Source organism: Eleutherodactylus coqui, chromosome 5 (genome assembly GCF_035609145.1).
Source record: "Eleutherodactylus coqui strain aEleCoq1 chromosome 5, aEleCoq1.hap1, whole genome shotgun sequence".
NCBI lineage: Eukaryota > Metazoa > Chordata > Amphibia > Anura > Eleutherodactylidae > Eleutherodactylus > Eleutherodactylus coqui.
Genome location: NC_089841.1, coordinates 74,517,075 through 74,540,898, shown reverse-complemented (window position 1 = coordinate 74,540,898; position 23,824 = coordinate 74,517,075). Strand labels below are relative to the sequence as shown.

At 44.6% G+C, this 23,824-nt stretch overlaps 1 long non-coding RNA gene across 1 annotated transcript; it reads left to right on the top strand.

Moving 5' to 3' along the window:
- Positions 1–17,191: 17,191 nt before the first annotated feature.
- LOC136626904 (uncharacterized) lies at positions 17,192–21,546 on the top strand. The gene is made up of 3 exons (XR_010792711.1): positions 17,192–17,276; positions 20,065–20,300; positions 21,250–21,546. It is a non-coding gene; the product is annotated as an uncharacterized lncRNA (long non-coding RNA).
- Positions 21,547–23,824: the final 2,278 nt, after the last annotated feature.

The following is a 23,824-nucleotide window of genomic DNA, read 5'->3' as shown; positions in this document are numbered from 1 at the left end:
GGCACAGGGTCAGAAGTAAGCCCAGGCCATCCTGTGACTGATAGTCGGCCTCCCGCTGCAACAGTGGGGATCATGAGTGCAGTGATCCCTGCTGTTAACCCCCTACATGCTGATATCAATGTACACAACAGTATCAGTGTTCCTGATTATTTTTAATAATTAGGCCTGTTTTTGTTGTGTGGCATCCATCAGCTATACTAGAAGATGAACATTTATGGGATATCACTAGTTATGGCTTTAGAAGAGTTGTCTGAGAATAGTAATCTGCACCTTTAACCATGGGTGATGTACGGTATAGGACTGCAAATTGGCTTCATTTAGGCCATGGTCACATCTTCACCGGAGGTCCATGCAGAACCTTCAGCACTGATCCAGCATGATATCCCAGGTGAAATAGTACAGCACACTCAACTGTCAGCATGCCACAAGCCGAACAACCTAATTATAGTCAATGGTGCCCGTTTGGTACTGTCCAGGTGCAGCATATGGCAAGTCCAGTTTTTCTGTTATTTGGCTCTTAGTACGAAGTCATACAAAGGAACAGCCTGGCACTGGCTGTATCACCAATGATATATCACCATTATACGCCATATTCATCACATAACAAATTGTCCTCTAGAACACCTCAATGTCCTTTATGCCAGTTATGATGCCCACATGACAGAATCAGTGCTGTCAATGACAGCCACAATGCCATCTGTTTGTCTTTGTACCATGCAACGCTGGTGCTCCATGCCGTAGTAGTGTACTATGCAGCCAATTACTGTGTGTAAAAACTTACGCGTTTTACTATGGTATTGCACTGTGGTTATTGGCTGCCCATATCTTAAGCAATTTGCTATAAAACCGATCTCTCTCTATCTATATATCTCATATCTGTCCAGGGTCAGCTTCAGGTTTCTGCATGCCCTTGGGCGACAGAGTCTTAGTGGGCCCATTTGCAATGTGTAATGCACATGTGGCAGTAAATGTGCAGCAGTGAATACAATGGCCTTATAACGGTAGATTCCAGCTCTATACAGGTATTTTGCAGGCCAAATATGTGATTCCAGTACCGTTCTATCCATACACTGGTCAATGGTGAAAATCTTTCTGACTTGAAAATAGGTATTTCTTAATCATTTCATCATGGAAGAAACGAAAATGACATTGAAAGCTTTGAGTTAGCTCTTGGCTCTGACATGGAGCCCATGTAAGTTAAATATATGTACCTTTATTCAGATCCACGAGGTTACATGAGTGAAATCATTAAAGAAACAAAAGTATATATAGTAAAATAGGTGAATAAAATATAAATCAGATACCCTAATGCTTAAATCTTAGAATTCTTAGAATCTTCTTAAAGATAAAAACTTTGACCAAGTTCTTCAGGGTCTTGGGAAAGCAGCATGGAAGGCATTTAAAGATGTTGTGCATGGCTTCTGGGAAACAATACCATCGATTAGGTTGCAACATGTCACTCAAAATCCATCTCCTACATTCTCACCTGGACTTCTCTCCTGAGAACTGCGGCGCCTTGAGTAATGAACATGGAGAGAGGTTCCATCAGGATATATTGAAGATGGAACGAAAGTATCAGGAAAAAGCTTCTCTGCCTGTGGACTGCTGTCGGACCATGAAAGAGAAAGGAGTACAAGCGACTAGTAAAGATAATCTGTTCATGTGATTAAGCCCCCATGTTTTTCCATTACTCTTCCTACATTATCTACAACTTTACACAATTTACCCTTCTATAGTACCCAAGCTAGTAATAATGCCACCTGTGGTTCCCCACACAGTAGTACTATCCCCATTTTTGTGCCCCCTGTAGGCCCCCTACACAGTAATTGCTGCTAATAGTCTCCTTCACACAGTAAAAATGCCCCACTAAGCAATAATGTCCCCTCCACTCAGTAATACTGCCCCTTTTGTTTCCATTCACTAATAATGTCCCCTTTCAGAAATAATGCACCCTTTAGCCCAAACTATCCGGGCAATCCCTGACACACACAACTTCAGTTGTGCTCTAAAAACGCACCTCTTCAGGGAGGCATCCCATATCTGCTAAACCAAACCTCTCTCTAGTCCGCCTGATAACATGCTCCCTGACCTACTGACTGCATTTCCTGCTAGTCGCAATCAACTGTCCCCTGCAGTCATACCGATTCAGCCACAAATGGCCTGACTATTGTCTATGTGTATAGCATCCCTCATTCTCCACCTCCCCATACCGTGCACATCTCCAGCTTCTTTACCTTCCGTATCACCCCATTATTTGTAGTATGTAAGCCCGTTTGAGCAGGACCCGCACCCCTACTGTTTCCATCAATTGATTACTACATGTAACCGTGGTTTTGTTTCTGTTCTCCCTGTCTTGTAAGTGCTGTGGAATATGTTGGCGCCATATAAAAAAAGATTATTACTATTATTTTCAGTAACAATGCCCCCATTTGCCCCTTGTAGTCTTAATGCCTCCTGTACAGTAACAATGCCCCCATTTTCCCCTTGTAGTCTTAATGCCTCCTCTACAGTAATAATGCCCTCATTTTCCCCCTTTTAGTGATAATGGCCCCTTCACAGTAATAAGGCCCCCATTTGCCCCATTTTCAGTAATAATATCTCTATTTGCCCTCTTTTAGGAATAATGCCCCCTTTTCAGTAACAGTGCCCCCATTTGCCCCTTATAGTCATAATGCCCCATTTTCAGTAATGATGTCCTATGCATGTAATTAAAAAAAAAACCCGCACATATAGCGATCATGTTTGTCACATGACCGCACAATGTGGAAGTGAGCAGGGGACAGCATGCCCATTCAAGTTGCCGGGGATCGATACAGGAGGTGAGTATGTGCTTTTTTCCCCTTTAATTTAATACTCTTAAAATTAAAATCAGGGAGATCCAACTATTATGCCTGACCCAGCAGCCCAGGCTCTTCTGTGCTCCATCTCTGGTCACAGATTGGAGGGGACCCGGCATCTGGCCAGTTGCTAATGCTGGGCCTGTGCAGGGTGCCACACTCAAGGCAAGTGTGGATATACTATAAAAGTCTGAGATGATATTACCCATTTAAGTATGAATAGTACAAAATTTTCACTAGTCGAGCACACAGTAGTCCTCAGCATTAGTGCTGCTTGCTTTGATCAACAGGGCAATAAAATTTTAGGAAAAATTGAATTAGATAAATCTGAACCAATTTTTCCCATAATAATTTCCCATAACACTTGTTGTAGAGATTAGCATGCAGCCAAATCAGCAGCCAGGGCATCTTGATGATGTCACCAAATTTTTCCTCCATCTTGCATATGGGCAGCAGTTTCATTGGACATCTGCATCACATGATCTAGCCATATATTCAATGTAAAAAAGATCAAGCACCTAGGAGTTGTCGTTTTGATGCAAAACTTGGAATACAGTTAAGGCCCATTTAGACACAATGATTATCGCTCAAAATTCGCTCAAAAGTAATCTTTTGAGCGATAACCGTTGCGTCTAAACGCACTGCCATCATGCACTGTTCGTGCACTATTCGTTCATCGGTGACTTCTAGCAAGCTAGAAATCACTGATGACTGTTATCAGCGCCGCATGCTGATTTTCTCAGCGGGCGGCACCGATAGTATTCTTTCAGCTGGTATTCTGCTGGCAGTTCTCAGCGGGACACCAGCTGAAAGCTTGAAGAACAATGCAGTTGTTTGCATATACAAAACAGCTGCTTTGTTCTCAGAGCAATCGCAGCAGTATCTCGCTCCGCCTGCATTAACTATTAAGTAGCTAATTAGCTATTTGGAGTTATGCAAAGACGATTGCTCAAAACTGTCACTCAAACTGTTGTTGTGTATCAGTCTAAATGGGCCTTAAGATTTCAGGTAGATATGCAAATGATTAGAGTTGTGGTGTTATTACATGAATGGTCTTGCCACCTGAGGGCCTAAGGCTGCCTGCCCCGGTATCCTGCAGCGGATCTCTGCCGCCCGGGAGCGGGAGTCGGCAGATGGATCTCCGCTGTCAGCCTTATCTGATAGATAGGCTGACCGCGGAGAATCGCGGCAAATCGCAGCATATATATAATGTTTCTTTTGGAAAACTCAACCGTCAAAACTTGCTGCATATATTGGTTGTAAGAGTAGTCCACCTTACTCTGGAGATCCACAAGTGCCACATCACTGTCCTTTTTTTCTTTTTCCTCCTCCCTGCAACCACCATAGGAACCGACCCCGGTAATGGTGGGCAACACAGCCCATAACCCCCTCATATCTCATTCCAACAGCCCCTTCCGCACATACCCTGATTTCAGAACCACCCTCCTCCACCCTTATATATGTCTGCAGCTTCACCACACACATCTCCATAAGAAGGCCGCATAGCGACACCCTGTATCTCTTAAACAGATCTATTCCAATAGGACAGTAGGCATGCAGCCATGTAAGTCATATAGTATATTTCTGGATTGCCTTGCACTTGCAGTATATACTTTTTTGCTGTAACAAGATTTGATTGACTTTGTTCTTGAACTCCTTTAACGCCGGAGGTGTCTCATCCAGCCAATGCTGTGCTGTTAATTTTCTCGCCAGATATAAGAGCCTAGCCACAGCCAGTCTCTCACTCTCGTCAATGGCTGAATCGTTGCTATATCCTAAAATACACACCAATGGGGTCAAATCCAGAGTGACTCTGTATGCTCCATTCATTAGGCTGCACACCTCGGTCCAATATCTTGTTAATTTGGGGCACCGCCAGAACATATGGATAAGATCTCCTGCACGCACCTTGCACCTATTACACAGAGGCGTATCTCTCAGACCTATCCCATGGAGCAATGCTGGGGTACGATACATTCTATGTAATAGGAAAATCTGTGACAACCAGTAGGACTCGCTAAGTAACAATTTTAGGGGTCATCTGCATTACCTCCTCCCATTAGGAGTCCTCAATAGGACCAATATCCGCCTCCCATTTCTTCTTCGTAGCGAGGGGGTTGTGGCTTCTCTGTCAATTTTTGCCGGAAGGAACTGTTTAATTACCAGCTCTCCCATCACCTCCTCCTCTAGGAAAGCATGTCTGAGCTGTAAATATCTGAAAATTTGTATATGTGGCAGGTTATAATCAGTCTGCAGCTGCTCGAAAGAACAGTTTTATATCCATATCTGCTAATATCTGTACCAATCGCTTGACGCCTTGAAAATCCTCTAGCTTACTCAGTTCTGGTAGTCTAGGGTTATCCCAAATAGGGGTGTATTGCGTATGTTTTTTGATCCCCATGATTTCTCTCGCCTTCAACCAGACCCTATGAATAAGAACTAAAGTTGGGAGACCCTGAGCACCACGTTTAAATGCCTCCCTTCCTAAAGTCTCAAGTAAATATGGGGTACTGAAATACGTTTTCAGAAGGTAATAACTCTAATGTTGTGTTATCCAGTGAGGCGAATTGTGAAGCAGGTAAAGCAGCTGCCGCATCCATACTATTTTAATTAAATTGACCCTTCCTATAATCGACAGGGGGAGCTTACACCAGACCTCTTGCTTTTGTCTAAATTTAGCTAACAGTTAATCCAAGTTCATCCTCCCGTACTCCAAGACATTCCGCGATGCTTCCTCTTCCAAATATCTGATAGTGAGTTTACATTGCATAGTAGTCCATCCTCCATCCATCACCAAATCAGGTTAATCTACCGGCAATATTTCTAACTCACTGCAGTTAATCGTAAGTCCCGAATACTGCCCAAACTCTCCGATCAACTGCATCGCCGTATCTAAAGATCCCTCAGCATCTCCCCAAAATAATAAGAGATCATAAGCATAGAGGGCAACCTTCTCTTTCCTATCCCCCCTCTTAAATCCCACTACACCTGGATGGGTCCGCAACACAGCAGCCAAGGGTTTGATTGTTAAGATGAAAAGGAGCAGAGAGAGGACAGCGCTGTTGCGTCCCTCTATACAAAGAAGGTCTCAGAGCACCCTCTCCGTTGACCGTGACTCAAGCCTGCACGTCATATAAATGCCCATTCCACATTGTTGAATGCCTTAGCGGCGTCCAACGAACATACTATCCGCTTATCCATATTGTCCGCCAGCAATTGCAGGTTGAGGTATAACCCACGGATATTTATTGCCGTGGAACATGCTGGTATAAAGCCACTGTGGTCAGGATGGACAAAGAACGAAATTACCTTGGACAGCCGACCAGCCAGTACCTTCGCCAGTATTTTAATATCCGCATTCAGCAAGGAGATAGGTTCTAGTCTCTTGGCTGTAGGACATTTGGTCTCACGGCGCGTATTACATAGGAATCAAGGGGTCCTTTACCATTTTCCGGAAGGATAGTTATCACATCCATGCGCATAGATGGCGGCAACGCATATTGCTTATGTATTTCCATAGGCAAACTGTCGTCCCCTGATGCTTTATTGTTTTGCATAGATTTCACCACCTCTTGTAGTTCCTCCAAAGCTACCGGAGCATCCAGAAAATTCTTTTGCTCCAGCAACAAGCACGGGACTACCACAGCCACCAAGTATTGGGCAATCTGCTTTCTCGATTTACGTAGCAGTACAAAGAAGCGTAATATGCCTAGACCATTGCTCAGATCCATCCATGTATCCTGATGTCTGTCGTTCTTGTGAATCTGCTTCTCTGTTTATCCTTGTCAGCTTTTCCTTCTTTGTTTCCGTACTTTCCCCATGTCTTTTGTTTTATAGATCTTCTGTCCTGTCAGGGTCAGTAAGCACATAGAGGAAGACCGTAGGTTCATCCTTTTTCACGACTCCAGCCCTGCTTATAGGCAGGGTCTTCCCTCTCCCTTTTACCAGCTCAGGGCAAGGGACTTTTACCTAGCTTATCTCCATACGGGGTTTTGGACATCAGGCATCTTGCCTCTGACGCCAGGGTCAGCTGTTAGCTGTTAGCTGCGCTGGATTGGGTCATCACCTACCCGATAGGTTGACACAGTGGTTCCACGTCCATAGTCAGTACAAAATGGTTCCACCCTTGGCCTATAAAAAGGCTCTCGGAGGCTCCTTGTGTTTAGTGACCTATTTTTCTGCTTGTGTAGAGCTTGTTGACCACTAGACACCTCTACGACACAGAGAAGAGATTTCATCCAGTTAACAGAGTTTGAGAGGGTGTGCGTTATGGGAATGTGAGAAGCTGGATGGTCGTATTGACAAATTGCCTGCTACCGGGGCTGATCTGACCACACTGTTAGGAGGTGTTGGGACCAGTGGATGCGTGAGGGCATGCACACAAGGTGACTGGGCATAGGATGTCCTCGACAGACCACCAGCAGAGAGGATCGTCTGTTCTTCTGACAAACACGAGCAACTTCAACTATTTTGTTATCTGCCATCCAAATACAGATGGCACCATAGTTACAGGCCCCTGTGTCTGTCAGAACCATTTCTAGTCTCTTGGCTGTAGAACATTTGGTCTCACGGCACGTATTACTTGCACTGCTTTTGACACCCAACCACCATCACCTCCTTTTGCAGTTGTGTTGTGAATGATGAAACTGGACTGCTCAGTTTGAGCACTGCCAATACCCTTGTTTGTGTCTGAAGACCTATGCGTGAGCACCTCAACCCTGCCTTTGCTGTGGAGCGGCACACTGCCCCCCGCTGGTGTTATGGTCTGGGGGGGGGGCCATTACATACAACAGTCAGTCATCCCTAGTAGTGATATGAGGGACAATGACAGCTCAGCAATATGTTCAGGACATCCTGCAGCAACATGTGTTCCTCTCATGGCAGAGTTTCCAAGAGGCATTTTCTAGCAGGATTATGCTCACAGCAAGGGTGTCACAGGAATGCCCCTACAACATTGCCATACTTCCGTGGCCTGCCCATGTGCCAGATTTATTGTCAATAAAACATGTATGGGACCATCCGGGATACCAACTTTCACAGCCAGCGAGTTTGCACAATGTAGAGGTTCAGTTACAGCAAATGTGGACTGATATGTCCGCTGGATACCATACAGAACCTGTATGCTTCCATGCCCACCCCTGTATTAGATCTTGCATCCAAACTAGAGGTGGTACAACAGGGTACTAGAGCCTCCATGCCTGCCCATATCAGATCTTCCATCTAAGCTAGAGGCAGCTCAACAGGATACTAGAGCCTCAATACCCACCCATATCACATCTTGCATCCAAGCTAGAGGTGGTACAACAGGGTACTAGAGCCTCCACGCTTACCTTTATCATATCTTGCATCCAAGCTAGAGGTGGCCCAACAAAATACTAGAGCCTCCATGCCCACACGTATCACATCTTGCATCCAAGCTAGAGGTGGTACAACGGTACTAGATACTCCATGCCTGCCCCCATCACATCTTCCATCCAAGCTAGAGGAAGCCCAACAAGGTACTAGAGCCTCCATGCCCCCCTGTATCACATCCTGCATTCAAGCTAGAGGCGGTACAACAGGGTACTAGAGCCTCCATGCCTGCCAGTATCACATCTTGCATCCAAGATAGAAGCAGCCCAAGGGGGTACTAGAGCCTCCATGCCTGCTGGTATCACATTTTATATCCAAGCTAGAGGCGGTACAAAAGGGAACTAGAGCCTCCATGCCCCCCGTATCACATCTTGTATACAGGCTAGAGGCAGCCAAACAGGGTACTAAAGCTTCCCTTAAATGGTCAGTTTTCTGCAATACATTCTCCTTTTGCCCTGATATTGTAATCACTTATATCAACGTTACAATCACACAGAGAAAGTTTCATTCGATTCCGACACCTTCTAGGTGCTTGATTTTTTTGACAATAAGTGTATAACCAGCAGCCATTTTACAGTTGAGCACAGGGCAGGGATGCTGCAGCACGCTCATATGCCTATATAACACAAGGCCTGTTGTTAGGGACAGATATTCTACAGAGGATATATTGCTGCTGGTGTTAAAGCTTGTATACCAGCAGGGAACTTAAATAGGGTTCTGTTGGAGCGAGCAGAGAAAGAAGCTGCATCATGTTTATTGACAAACAGGGACAACTCACAAATATACAAGCTGTACTCTCTGGCCTTCTGTACTCACATATCGTGCCTCCCAGTAACTGCACCCCCATGGCAGATCCCACTAATTAGTTAGCACGCTGGCAATTTTCATTTACATATGACTGAGCATAGATTTATATCAAAGACCACACTGAGCCCTCAAAGTGCTGTGGCTGGTGGTGGTGGGGCTGCTGTGGTTCTCCTGCTTCTGCTGCGTTTCCTCCTCCTCCCTTGGAGAAGGCCCGTGCGGTACTGGTGCATTATGTCTCCACCAGAATTACGGAGTGACAGGTAATGTCTTGGTAACGCCCCGGATTGGCTCCTCCAGCAGCCGCTGCTGGCGCAGCGCTCCCTCCCTCCCTGAAAGCCAGTTGGAGCTGCTTGCAGGAGCTGGGCTGCCAAAAACAGGACCTGCCGCAGCGCCACTGCTGGAGCGGCTTCCAGGAGCTGTGTGGCCAGGGCTGCAGCGGGACAGCCAGAGCCATTTAAAGGAGGTGACCTACCACGAGGTTGGTGGCCAGTAGCAGTAGCAGCTGGTAGAAGACTTCGGAGATGCTTGTAAGCAGGCCATCAGCTGGATGGCAGGATCAGTAGCGACCGCTACTGTACTGCTGAAGCCACTTCCAGTAGCTTTCTGCCGATTAGCTGCATGGAGCAGGAGCCGCCGCCACTTCCACTACTATGTGTTCCTTGCTGGAGGGGAAGCATGGAGCAAGAGCCACCGCCACGTCCACCCTCGGTAAGGGTGTGTATCACCCGTGCCAATCAGAAGCTGTGGGCGTTCCCTCTACCTCCACCCGGCCAACTCATATCTCCACTCATAATTCTGGTGGAGACATAATGTACCAGTACCGGCCCGTGCTTGAGTGTTGTGTTCACCTTTCAGAATTTCTCTTTGTAAATTTTATGACATTGCTTTTAAAACAAGCAACACACCTGCTGTAACTTTTGATCAACACTATTTTGACCAATTTTTGTGAGGAGCACAGAGTTCCCCAGATGTGTGGCAGTATTCCCATGCTATTTGAGGGGCTTTTGCTGCATTGGGAACTTCTGTAGGGCAAATTAGTGAACCTGATTTTTAATCCCATTGACTTTAATGGGAGTCAGAATCGGCCCTCCCGATTCACAATGATTTTCGTGAAATCGTCCTGATACCGACACAAACTGATTATTCCACTAATCGCTCATCACTACTCAGCACGTCACATTATTGGTATTTAAAAACAATTCCATTGCAACACTAAAATGTTGGTAGGAACGCCAGAGGAGGATGAGATAATTACCAGCAGGGGGTGGAAGGTTCTCACATTGGGTCACATCACTATGGAGAGCTGTACTCATGCAGAGTGCATTATGTAACCAGCAAGCTGTGAGGACACTGTGTAATACTGTGTAATAACACCGATTGCTTTTATGTCATGTGAATTCATCCATAACATGCTGGGAAATGGAGGAACTGCTTAGCACCAGTGTGAATGTCTGGGGCAGATGCATTCAGGATGCAGCATCTGATGGACATTAGAATGACAAGCAAAAACTAAACTCAGCCTTCACAAAACTGTTTTCAAAAATTCTGTGTCCCAAAATGATGTGACTCTAAGTATTACCGTGTGCCACCAAACAGTAATGGGACACAAAAATCTAACAAATCCGCCTTCTTTTTCACCAAATTCTGTATCGCTCAAAGGCATTTTTTTCTACTATTGTATTTTGTATCACAAAATTGTATGTTACATTACAAAATCAGGAAGGATATCATTTCTCCTTAAGTAGAGCACCTAGAAGGTGTGTGAGGAGACTTATAAGGCCATGCATGCTCCTTTGGGTAATATGCAAATGGAAAATAGAACAATGCCTCTTCAGTGCCACCTATTGGAAGGCAGCATTCCTGAAAATCAATATTTGACTTTTTAAACAAGTCTTGTAACAATGATTGGGAATTGTAAGCCAAAGCCAGAAAACCATACACAGACAGCTGTTTCAGGGTGATTGCCCCTCATGTACAGTAGGTTTCTGGCCTGGCTAGTGAGAGACCTATAGACGTCAGTCAAGAAGATTATTGTTTCTCCTTAAGGAGAGCACTTAGACGTATAAGGCTACCTACTGCACGCTGATCAAGGGTAAGCACCCCGAAACAGCTGTCTGCGTATGGTTTCTGGCTTTGGCTTACAATTCCCAATCATTGTTACAAGACTTGTTTAAAAAGTCTAACATTTACTTGCAGGAATGCTGCCTTCTAATAAGTATCGGTGCAGAGGTATTGTTCCATGTTCCCATTTGCATGTTACAAAATAACATACATCCTCCTTATTTACATAAAATGACATACTATTACACATGCTGTATTCAGATGGTGCTGCTAATGGCTTATTCACACGTCCATATATCGGCAGGGTTTTCATGCCCGGCCAATATACAGTGTCCCTTTCTTCAGGGGGAAGAGGTGGGCCAGGAGCAGTGCACTGAGCTCCTGCCCCCTCTCTGCCCCTCGCCACTGTTTACAATGGGAGAGGCGGGACAGGGCGAAGCTAAGAAATGCAGCACATGCGCAGTAAGTCAGCTGCTCCCAGCGTCAATCAATGGCTTTGGTGCTGTGGTTATGAGTCCAGAAGGTGGAGAAAGACTGGACGAGTTGGGTGGTGGAACTGAGGATAATAAAAAAGGTACTGTTTAGAGATTAGCGAGCATACTCGTTAAGGGAAATTACTCGAGCGAGTATGGGCATTTTCAAGTACATGCCTGCTTGCCCGAAAAGATTTGGGGGGTGGCGGGGTAGAGCAGGGGGGAACGGGGGGGGGAAATCTCTCTCTCTCCCCGCTCCCCCATGCTCACTCCCGCAACTCACCGCTCACCCCCGCCGACCCCCGAATCACATGGTGGTGCAAGGCAGGGATGGCTGTTAGGCAAAGAAATGGCAGCTTGGCATCTGGTACTGTGCGTTAGCATAGAACATCATGTTTCAGAAGGCATCTGTGTCCACTAGCCTGAAGTGTAGCATTTCGATTACTAGCAGCTGTGGAATTCTTGCATTCAGGCTCTGTACTCATGGATGGTTGGGATGGTATTTTTTTTACATTTCCATAGCTGGAAGATGGGGCACTGGCTGCTGATTCAGGACATGCTGGAATATGGGGTAGATGTCAACGTCGGTGAAGTTAGTGGTGATGATGGCGGCTCAACTTCTGCTATCTGTTTCCCACTGCTGGCTGTCACTTCACTGCTAGCACACCTTTACTGCAGTTGGTTCTATCCTGACTAGTTAGGGTTAATATCTCCTGTCCTGACTAGTTAAGATTAATAATCCCTGCTGCTGTTAGCTGAGGTAGTGGCTGGTGATTGACAGCTCGGTCAGCCAAGCAATTGGTTCATTAATTATGTCAACAGCTGTGGTGTCTGTGTTGATTGACAGCTCTGACAGCCAATCATCTTCTCCCCTTTCCATATATAATCCAGCTCTTCCTGGCAGGAAGTTCTGGTTATATTTCTAGTCTAGTAAGCACCCTCAGTTTACCTGGACCTAATTAGTTCCCTATGTTTCTGCTTCTTTTGTGTATTCTCGTCTTTTATTTATTGTCAGTTACTGTTTGTCCCTGGTTGCTGTATTCTTGCCTCTCCTCTGGACCTGGCTTCTTGCAAGTAGTGGGGTCATCCTTTATGGGACGGGTGCTCCGCTTCAAGGCAGGTTCTGTCGGAGAGATTCAGGGGGCCCTGCTCTGACTGGTACCCCTTTGTTTGATCTGCTCCTACATCTAAGCCTTCTTAGTAGCGAGCATATATGCCTGTCCTGACTGCCCCAGTACCGTATCATCCATGATTTTGTCAGCAGTCAGCGACAAATGTGACACTAGCTCTAAAGCCTGCAGCCTGATTGTCAATTGCAGAGGCGTGCATAAAACTGCTTTTCTGTGTTCAGAGGCTACTGCATGAACGGGGAGGGAAATGGAGGAAGAGACAGTCTATGACCTGTAACACATGGGCAGAACCACTTCTAAGGAATGTCAGTGGGCTTGCCTAGCTTCTTGCAGAATGTAGAGCTGTTGCTTTAGTGGGAGCCACTTGAAGTGCAATCTTGGCCTATCCTCTACCACCTCCATCACTAACAACAACATGTCCCCTACCCTTTGCTTTCTTCATGCTTCTTATTTATTTATTTTCATTTAGTTTTTTTAGATCACTTTTTAGTGTAGTTTTTTGTAACTTATTAGCTAACTTTGTAATTTGCAGAAAACCACTGCTGGCTGCGTATGGCCTGCAAATATTCGTAGTGGCCAGGCTGACAACTTTGAACGATGTCTAAGGCCGCTGACACACACTGTGTATATTTGCTGTTTCCCTGTTTGGTGTTTTTTTTTGTTTTATATTAACTTATATTATAAGCCTAAGGGCTTGTTTGCATTGGTGAGAAAATCACGTAAGTTCTGCGCATTTCTGTGCAAGTTGCGTTTAAGAATCTTGGGCGCAGCTCGCTATTGGCTGTGTAAATGTGACCTTAGTTGCCATTTTTATGAGGAAATGTTGTCTATTACTATAAGCAATGCGTCCTCAGCTGTTCTTTTCTCCTCTGAGATAGGCATATACACCACAAACACAGTGCAAAAGCCGTTACAACATAATCCTAAAAACAGCAGATTTTCATCAAGATTAATGCACTGAACCACAATTTTCATCTGTGTAGTGGAAAATATCTGTTTCCCATGAATCTCCTACAGCACTGTTTCTGAAATCCTATCTCTCCCGAGAGACAAGGGCATCCAGTACGCACCTATAGGGGCCGAGTCTTCATTCTGCTGATCAGGCAATTTTAGTAAAGCGGCACATTTAGAGGTAAATTCCAACCAAAAATGAGAAATCAGCCATCACAGAGTTTGTATGCGTTCTCTCCAAAGCCTCATTCACATGGGTGTATTTTGGATCCACATTATGAGTGTGTTTTATACGGACAGTATAAACCCCATTGATTTACATTGGGGTATTGAAACATGCAGAAAAAAATCCCAACATGCCCTATTTTGGTCTTTATCATGGACCGAGATTGCCCATTAAAGTCTATGGGATTGCGTAGAAATGTCATAGAACGGTAGATTAGGAAGGGACCTCCAGGGTCATCTGGTACAACCCCCTGCTCAGTGCAGGATTGTACGTTTTTATGTATGTTGGCAGGTATAGAATGGTTTAAAAAAATAGTAACATCTCTTGGATTTTCTTGCATTTTTTGTTTTGCATGTGTGAAAAAAATGTGGTGAATGCACATGAAACACGGGCGAAAAAAAAATGCATATGCATCAAATGCTCACCAAAAACGCATTTACACACCCAGTAAAAATGCTGCGTATTTCACAGACCGAAACGCGTGCACCCGTGTGAATGAGGCTGAAGTTGTAAGAGTTGTGTGCTCCTTGTTACAGTAGGGTTACTACATTGTAGCAGTTCAACACAGAAAGCTGAATAGGGGCAGATAGAAGGACAGAACCTGGACGGCACCGGGCACCGTAGGGGTAAATGGGTGAGACAGAGATTTCTTTTATTTCCGTCTCATAGTTTCTGACTATGTGTCAGTCAGAGGCGTAACTTGAAACTCCTGGGCCCCAATGCAAAACCTGGAATGGGGGCCGCCAACTATAATGCTTTATTCATAGTACTGGGCTCCTTTTATGGAGAAGAGAGACCTTATGGGCCCCCTAAGGCTCCTGGGCCCAGGTGCAACCGCATCCCCTGCATCCTCTATAGTTACGCGACTGGTGTCAGTCTTTTATACTGGATAGACAAGCGCTGTCCTGATGTTTCTAGGCCCGTGTTTCTGTATTTAGGTCCTGACTTCTGGTTTGTCCTTATTTGTCTGCTGACTTTCATGGCCCTGGACTCTTTACTTTCCTGTTTGGGGCAGGGGTGGATGTATACAAGACTGTGCAAAAGTTTTAGGCAGGTGTGGGAAAAAATGCTGCAAAGTAAGAATGATTTCAAAAATAGAAGTGCTAATAGTTTATTTTTGTCAATTAATAACATGCAAAGTGAATGAACAAAAGAGAAATGTAAATGAAATCAGTATTTGGTGTGACCGCCCTTTGTCTTCAAAACAGCAACAATTCTTCTAGGTACACTTGCACACAGTTTTTGAAGGAATTCGGCAGGGAGGTTGTTGGAGAACATTTTGGAGAACTAACCACAGATCCTCTCTGGCTGTAGACTTGCTCAAATCCTTCTGTCTTTTCATGTAATTCCAGGCAGACTGAGTGATGATGAGATCAGGGTTCTGTGGAGCTATATCATCTCTTTCAGGACTCCTTGTTTTTCTTTAGACCTCCTGTCCACAGGCGAGTTTTCACTGCATTTCCCGCCACGATAATCCGACCACGGGGAACACAGTAAATACTTTCCATAAACTTACTATGGAAAGCGCAGCCCCGCTGTCCACTAGCGGAGAATCATAGCAATTCTCCGCTTGCAGGATTTAAATTGCAGCATTCTGCTAATTGCCGCGATTCTCCGCGGTGAGCTTATCTGTCAGATAGGCTCAGCGCGCAAAGCCGTCAGCTCTTCCCTGCTCCCCGGCGGTGGCTCCCGCAGCGGAGATCTGGACCCGTGGACAAGAGCCCGTACGCTGAAGATAGTTCTTAAAGGGGTTGTCCCGCACCGAAACGGGTTTTTTTTTTTTCAACCCCCCATCCCGCTCGGCGCGAGACAACCCCGATGCAGGGACTGAAAAAAAGAACAGCACAGCGCTTACCTGAATCCCGGCGCTCCGGTGACTTCTATACTTACCGGTGAAGATGGCCGCCGGGATCCTCTACCTCCGTGGACCGCAGCTCTTCTGTGCGGTCCATTGCCGATTCCAGCCTCCTGATTGGCTGGAATCGGCACGTGACGGGGCGGAGCTACACGGAGCTACACGGAGCCCCATAGAGAACAGCAGAAGACCCGGACTGCGCAAGTGCGGCTAATTTGGCCATCGGAGGGCCAAAATTAGTCGGCTCCATGGGAACGAGGACGCTAGCAACGGAGCAGGTAAGTAAAAAACTTTTTATAACTTCTGTATGGCTCATAATTAATGCACAATGTACATTACAAAGTGCATTATTATGGCCATACAGAAGTGTATAGACCCACTTGCTGCCGCGGGACAACCCCTTTAATGACATTGTCTATATGTTTGGTGTTGTTGTCCTGTTGCAGAATAAACTAAATAACTGGACAATCCCTATGAAGACGACATGGGGCCAGAAGACCCAGTGACATCACAGGCATACGGTGTAAACGTCGCTCTGTGGGTGCATTGATAAATTATAGTTTGGGGAAGGGAACTGACAGAGGGAAAAAACTGACTGGTAATAATAACCCTTTAAGGGGCCACCTGGCTGGGAATGAAACAACCTTCACAATGTTGTTACATACGTCAGTTGTGTAAAATTGTACTTACAAAGGTGATTGCAAACCGTAAAAAAAAAAGATTTTTTTTGTGTGTGTGATTTTCATGCTTCTTTACAATTTCCACGCACGATTTCCATCCAGTTTGCATCTGTTTTTAGTATAGATGTACTGGCTCTACATTTCCGAATAGGCTTATTTTTTTTCAGGTTCATCTTCATACATGGATAAACGGATGCAAGTTCAATTCATTTTTCCTTGATGCACCACATTCAAATCGATGTGTTCTATTTCAAGCAATTTTTATCTGATTTCTTCAGTCCGAAAATTGCTAAGAAAAGTTGGCTGTGTGAATATCTTTACACACATTAACTATGGCCGATAAACATCAGAAGTTATTCACTAATCATCAATACTAAAGAATTGCTCCCATTAAAGGCATTAACTCATTTCTAGCAGTTTTGTTGTAGGTAGTAGACATCTCTGCACATTGTATAATATAGCCTACATTGGTACTGCAGGCTGAGACCCATTCACTTCAATAGGATCCAGCCTGCAGTACCAACCCAGGCCACTGTGAAATGTATGGCGATGTCTACTTCCTACAGTAAAACTGCTAGAAGTGGGACAACCCCTTTAAACATTAACGATGTGTTTTGACATTAGTTGCAGTGGGGGGGATGACGAGATGTGTGCTGTCTCCCTGTCACTGGTAGCTGCCACTTCAATCTCTTTTTACTTTGACTGCAGTGATCACGCAAGTGGTTTACCCATGTGACCACTGCAGCCAATGGGAGACAAGCAGGGACGTCATCTGTGGCGTCCAGTAAACTTGCCTTGGGGCTTCTACATAAGAAGACAACATGACAGGTTTACTGGGCGCCACCAGGCTTGCTGGCTGGGTGATGTAACCTGTCAGATGCTGCAGCGCCGAACTACAGAAACGGTGGAGTATATTTTTTTTATATAGTTTTGAGCTCCCCATGCTCCAAAACGTAATAAGGAAAACCTCTTTAATATGTGACCTCTCTAAATAATCTGTAGCAAGTACCCTGCTTAGTATTTATCCAACTGCACCAGGATAACTTTTTCATCCCTCTTATGTGGATGGTCATTCAACTGAATGGTCTCTGTGCAGCAGCCATGGTGGCCTTATTGTAAAACGGGTTGTCTCTAATGAGAAAAACCCATTAAAGTGTCATGGAGTCTAGGCTGACGCCGATAACAGAGGGCCCCTGCTACCTGTCTCATAGCGGGGTTGTGTATGTATCGCTGCCCATATGCAATGTATTGGGTATGGACAATGTTGCATATGCTGCCCATAGAAAAGAATAGAGCTCTCGCTGCGTGATACACGGTGCAATAGAGCATGCTGCCATCTTTTTTTTCCGCGTATCTACATGCAGTGTTTACGCGCTAATGTGAACGGATCAATCAAAGTCCACGCACTTTCATTGACTCCATTCATTGCGTGTCATGTGGCCGTGCATTGCACGCGTAATACGCGCCAAAATCACAGTCGTGTGAATGATGCCTTAAAGTATCCTAATTAAAGTCTTATTAAAGTCTCTGCAACAGCTCATCAAAGAGCACCCCCATGTCTCTAGAACAATCCGCAAGTAATAGTGAGCCATGACTTTCGTTAGCTCAGTCCCCATCTAATAGACAGTAAGAAGCTGACATGACACCAACCTATTTACTGAGCCCTTGACCATGTTACACGTATGATATGTCCGCCCTTAGACTCCATACAAAATCTGTATCTCTATGAAGGACCCATCAAGTTAACTGAAAAGGGGCTGTCTTTTGTTTGTTTCCCAAAAACAGCGCCTCTCTTTGGCCAGTGGCTGTGTCTGGTATTGCGGAGTATCTTCAGTAACATGCATGCGCTGTGACATAATCCAAATCTTGGCACAATAGATGAATCTGAATAGCAGATCTTGATCATTTTGATTAAAAAAATGCTTTTTCTTTTTTTTTTATCTCAGTAGAACCTAGTTAGAGTGAGAATGGCAATCAGCAGCGGATTACTATTGGCGTGGGAGCAGCGCAGTACATGACCAGAATAATCTCCTTTTATAAACAGTGCTAATGACTGTGTAAAGAACAATCAGACCGGGCTGAACGTTCCAGCGTTATCCTGAGCAGTGATTGCTTCCTACCCGCGGAGGGTACATGGAGCTGTCACATAGCTGTGGATGATGTACAGACTGTGGACGGCTCCCATACGCTACGTGTTACTGCCAATAATAGGACGGCTTCTCATCATAGTAATGGCACTAAATGAAACGAGACTTATTTGTGTCACCTCGGGAGGATATATTGACTCCAGCATAATTGCTGGCCAGTTTCACAGCTGAATCCTCCCTAAATATAATAACTGCAAAAATCGTATTCTCTACACACAGAAGAACTAAGAGAAAATTCTACAGTGGTGCTTGAAATTTGTGAACCCTTCAGAATTTTCCATATTTCTGCTTAGATTTGGCCAAAACCTATATCAGATAAAGTAGATAAATAGAACCAAATCAAACCAATGAGTCAAAAATATTAGACTTGGTCATGTATTTATTGAGAAAAATGATCCAATATAACATGTCTGTGAGTGGCAGAAGTATGTGAACCTTTGCTTTTAGCATCTGGGGTGACCCTCTTATGCATCAATAACTGCATCTAAACATTTCTCGTCATTGTTGGCTTGGAGGAATTTTAGCCTATTCCTGCGTACAAAACAGCTGCAACTCTGTTATGTTGGAGGGTTTCCTCCCATGAACTCTTCGCTTCAGGTTCTTCCACAACATTTCTATAGGATTACGGTCAGGACTCTGACTCGGCTATTCCAAAACTTTATTCTTTTTTTTATCCATTCTAGAACGACTTGTGTGCTTTGGGTCGTTGTCTTGCTGCATGACCCACGTCCTCTTGAGATTCAGCTCACGGACAGATGTCCTGCCATTTTTCTTTAGAATGTGCAGGTATAATTCAGAAATCATTGTTCCATCAATGATGGAAAGTCGTCGTGACGAGATGCAGCAAAACGGATCCAAACCACGATACTACTAACTCTGGGTTTCACAGATGGTATGAGGTTTTTTTGCTTTAATGCAGTGCTTTTCTTTCTTGAAACATAACGCTTCTGACTTAAGCCAAAAAGCTCTTTTTTGGTCCTATCTTTCCACAAAACATTGTTCCAATAGCCTTCTGACTGGTCCACGATATCTTTAGCAAGCTGCAGATGGGCAGCAATGTTCTTTTTGGAGAACAGCGGCTTTCTCCTTGCAATCTCATCATGCACACCATTGTTGTTCAGTGTCCTACTAATGGTGTACTCATGAACAATAACATTAGCTAATGTGAAAAAGGTCTTTAGTTGCTTAGAGGTTACCTTAGGTTTCTTTGTGATCTACGTGGAGTATATGTGTGCGACTCCTCCAAGGTGATGTGTTTTGCACTATAACCTGTAGGAAAGTGTACGGCCCCTTCTTTTTCAATGAGAAGACAATCATGGGGATTTTGTACCTGCACGCTACAGATATGGCCTTTGCCACAGCTGAAACAGGCAATCCCAGGTATCGTCTTCCAACAGGATGTGGCAGTCCCTCATTTTCAAAATGAAGTCAGAAGTGAGCTCAATAGGAGACTACCAAACAGATGGATTGGCTGAATGATGGTGAACTTCTTTCTTAGCCTCCATGTTCCCCGGACTTTATGCCTTATGCTTTTTTCTCTGGCAGAGTGTTAAAGTTACTCTACATGCCCCTCTTACCACCCACCATGCATGGTCTGCTAGAACACATCACAGAAGCCACTGCATCAGTCAATCATGATCTGCTACAACATGCATGGCAGGAACCAGGCTACAGGCTCCATGTGAGTTCAGAGACAAAGGAGGCCACACTGAACCCCTCTGATGTGGAAGACATTTGTGATATTGTGAAACAAAACTTTATGTATCTGAGTGTCATTAAACGTGAGTTACAAGTGTTTTAAATCGGGAAGATGATTTGTAATAACCCAATCTATTCAATAGGATGTGTTTTAAAGGAAACTATGACCTTAAACAAGATTTTCAAACTGCAGGCCGCATGTTATAGAGCAGGAGGAACTGAGCAAATTGATATCTAGTTTTGTTGGTAAAGACTAAGCATAACTTGTATTTTATGAATTTACATCTCTGCTCATTCTCGGCTTAGAGGTCCAATGGGTGGTCCTATCAGTGGCTGACAGCTACCCCTATATGTACACTCATAGCTGTAGGTCACTGATAGCTCCGCCCATTGGACTGTTCAGCTCAAAATGAGCAGAGGTATAAATGAATAAAATACAAGTTCCACTGAATCCTTCCCCACAAAACTATATATCAATCTGCTCAGCTCCTCCTGCTCTGTAACATGCTGCATGCAGAACTGACTGCATTTTCAACGTGACAGGTTATTTTAAATAAGAATGCCACAAACTTCTAAATTTTAACTAAAACACCATAAATGCTGTGTATATAGATATTTTAACCCTTTCCAATCCACTGTCTGACGTCTGAAGACATTCTGATTGAAGGCTGTACAGTTCCGATGTCGGAAGACGTCCGGCAGGGTATTCTTACTGTATATTACTGGCCACTCTGTTGTCAGGGGCCTCTTCAGTATGTCCAACGCCGCAGTGCTGGCCTTAGCAGCAGATGGCGCCATTGTATAGCGGCAGAAAGAGAAAGCTCCCTAGGAAACCCTGAATCCAAAATTAGATTGCAAAGGGTTAATATTTTCCTGTAGATTTTCAAGTAACTTCTAGCCACGGAGAATGCATGTGAACTTTGAGAGTTATTTCCTAATCTGCATGCACTAGAATTCTGGCATCAAGAAGTTGCAAATTTGTGTGTGTTTGGCGCCAAAGTTTGGAACTTTATTTCTCCAACTTTCTTCTAGGGAACCATATTTCTATAATCCGGTGCTGGAAGTCGTATACAGTGGCATACGAAGGGGGACCCAAAAGAAACAGGACTCTTCTTCTGCTGGGCAGAGTGTTACTACCGTAGCACAGGCTTCTGTTGCTAGGTGAATGTCTGCAGAGCCCTTCTGAGGTGGGATGCATGCCAATGCTGTTGGGAAAGGTTACGTTTGGCTCCAATGACTTATTTTTCAACACGTTTTTCAGATTTTTTTTCACCTATTTTGTGATGCCCGATACATGCGAATAACATGCCGCTGTGAAATTTTGTTTTCTTTTGGGAAAAAAAGGCAACAAATACAGTTATGGTACAAAGCATCATGAGCTTCTATTTTCATTAAAGAAGAGTGACAATACCTTGTAGATATATCAGTAAGATAAAATAACATAGCAGCATGGAGGAAACTGGTCCGAAATGTTATGTTTGTCAAAAAAAACATAAAATCCTAAACCCCACTAACACTCATCTAGCAAGTTCTTAAAAACCCATGGAGCTCAAGTCATCCAAAGGGACGTTAGAAAGAAGCCCTGCATTATTGCACTCGTATAAATGGTTCTAGTGGTCAGGCAGTGATACTTTGGGGTAATTTCAACATCAAAGGTAGCAGCTTCCTGGACTCTTCAGAGGTGTTTTATGGTGCCGAGTGCCAAATAAACTGCATAGATGCTAATGGCAGTCCAGCAGAAATGGCTTTATCCAGTTTCCAATGATTGCAGCTACTAAAATGATAATCAGCCTGGCCCACACATAGGGCACTGCCTCACTTCTTGAACCCTAACTATACACTAACGCCAGCTTCACACGGATGTATGTGTGCAAAGTTTGTGCACACAATACGCCGTGAATAGAACCTATTAGTTCAAGTGCACGTATTTTGCATGCGCATTTCAGACACGCAAAAAAAGATAGAACATGCTTTATCTTCCTGTGTATTTTCGCACTAAAGGTCCCCATAGAAGTCAATGGGGGAGGAGGGGTGTACGCAATATGCAAGGAGATGCGTGAAACACTGCGTAATCGTGCAGGAAAAAAAACACATCTGGAACTCATTAAACAAATTAGTCATTTCAATCGGTCTGTTTGTGACCTGAGCGCAAAAAACATGCCCTGTAGGCAGAAAAAGTACAGTAAACTACATCGACGTGCAGAAAAAGGTTGCGCTAAGACAGCGCAATTGCGTTTACGCTCGTATTAAGCTAGTTTAAGGGTAAGCAACACATTTACTGAGGTCCCTTCTCAGCACTCTGGTTCTCATTGAGCTTAATCAAGTCCTCTCTGGATGCCCGTCTTCTTGGGACAGACCGGATGGCTCCAACTGGTCTTTGGCTCAGATGTTCCTTGCAGGATACGAATTGCACTTTTTGCTGTGCACTCTCCCTCTGGAGTTGGCTAGTTAAGGGTGTGATCTGGGACCTTTTCAACCCTGGTTTAGGTTGCTCTCCAGCCCCCTCTACAATATAGATCAGGGGTGCCCAACCTTTGGCGTCTCTAAGCCACCTGGAAGAAGAAGGAGTTGTCTTGGGACACACATTAAATACACAAACACTAATGAAGCTGATAAAAAAAAAAAGGGTTGGTGCATAATTTTTGTGATATCCACAAGACAAATAAGCAAAAAAGGCTTTACATAATAATTTTAATAATGTAGCAGCTCGTTTGGAGAGTCTTTAAAAGTCATCAAGCAGATCCTTCAAACTCTCCCGCATCCTCCTCCACAGTCCTTCAAACAACCTCATTGTCCTCCACACAACCCCATTGTCCACACCAGTCCTGCAAATAACCCCTATTATCCTTCATACAGCTCCCAACACCATGACATATGGACTCCAGACTCACATGCAGTCCACAGCCACGGGCTTCAGACACCAGGAAAGAGGGAACACAGCAGCAGCTGGCCATGATGAGCCCACTGTCTCACTTACTGGATAGCAACGGTCAGGACTTGAGAGGACAGGAAGAAGAATTGCTGCCGCAGGCTGCTTGCTGGACCCGGAGTGACAGTTACAGAGCGGCAAGTGCTGCCCACTGTCTCACCTGTATAAGCCCATCTGTAAGTGGAATCTCCTGGCCTGCTGCTCTCAGATGTCACCTGCGACCTCGCCTCCTCCAGGATCAGTCTGTGCAACCATGCCCCCTCCACTTCCAGGCCCAGTCATTTTCACACAGGTTGCGACTTCGATCGTTATGCCCCTGCTCTTAATTATAAAATAAGAATGCTTACCTGCCTCACCAAACACCACGACTAAGAACATGTAACATCTGATGGTGTAAAAAAACTTAAGTTTTAAGGAAGTTTCCAATTTTGTATTGGGCCACATTCAGAGCTATCCTGGGCCACGGGTTGGACACCCCTGATATATAGTAGGATTTGTCACCATGTTTCCATGTAGAATAAGTCCAGACTTTTATATTTTGTTCTCTTTTCTTACATTTGTATTGAGGTCCTGCATGTGTCTCATGTTACCGAGGAATACATTATGTCTATATTTCATCGTTCTGTACTGACCAGTTCCACGGGTTCCTCAACTTATTACCCACAGGCGTTCTTCTAG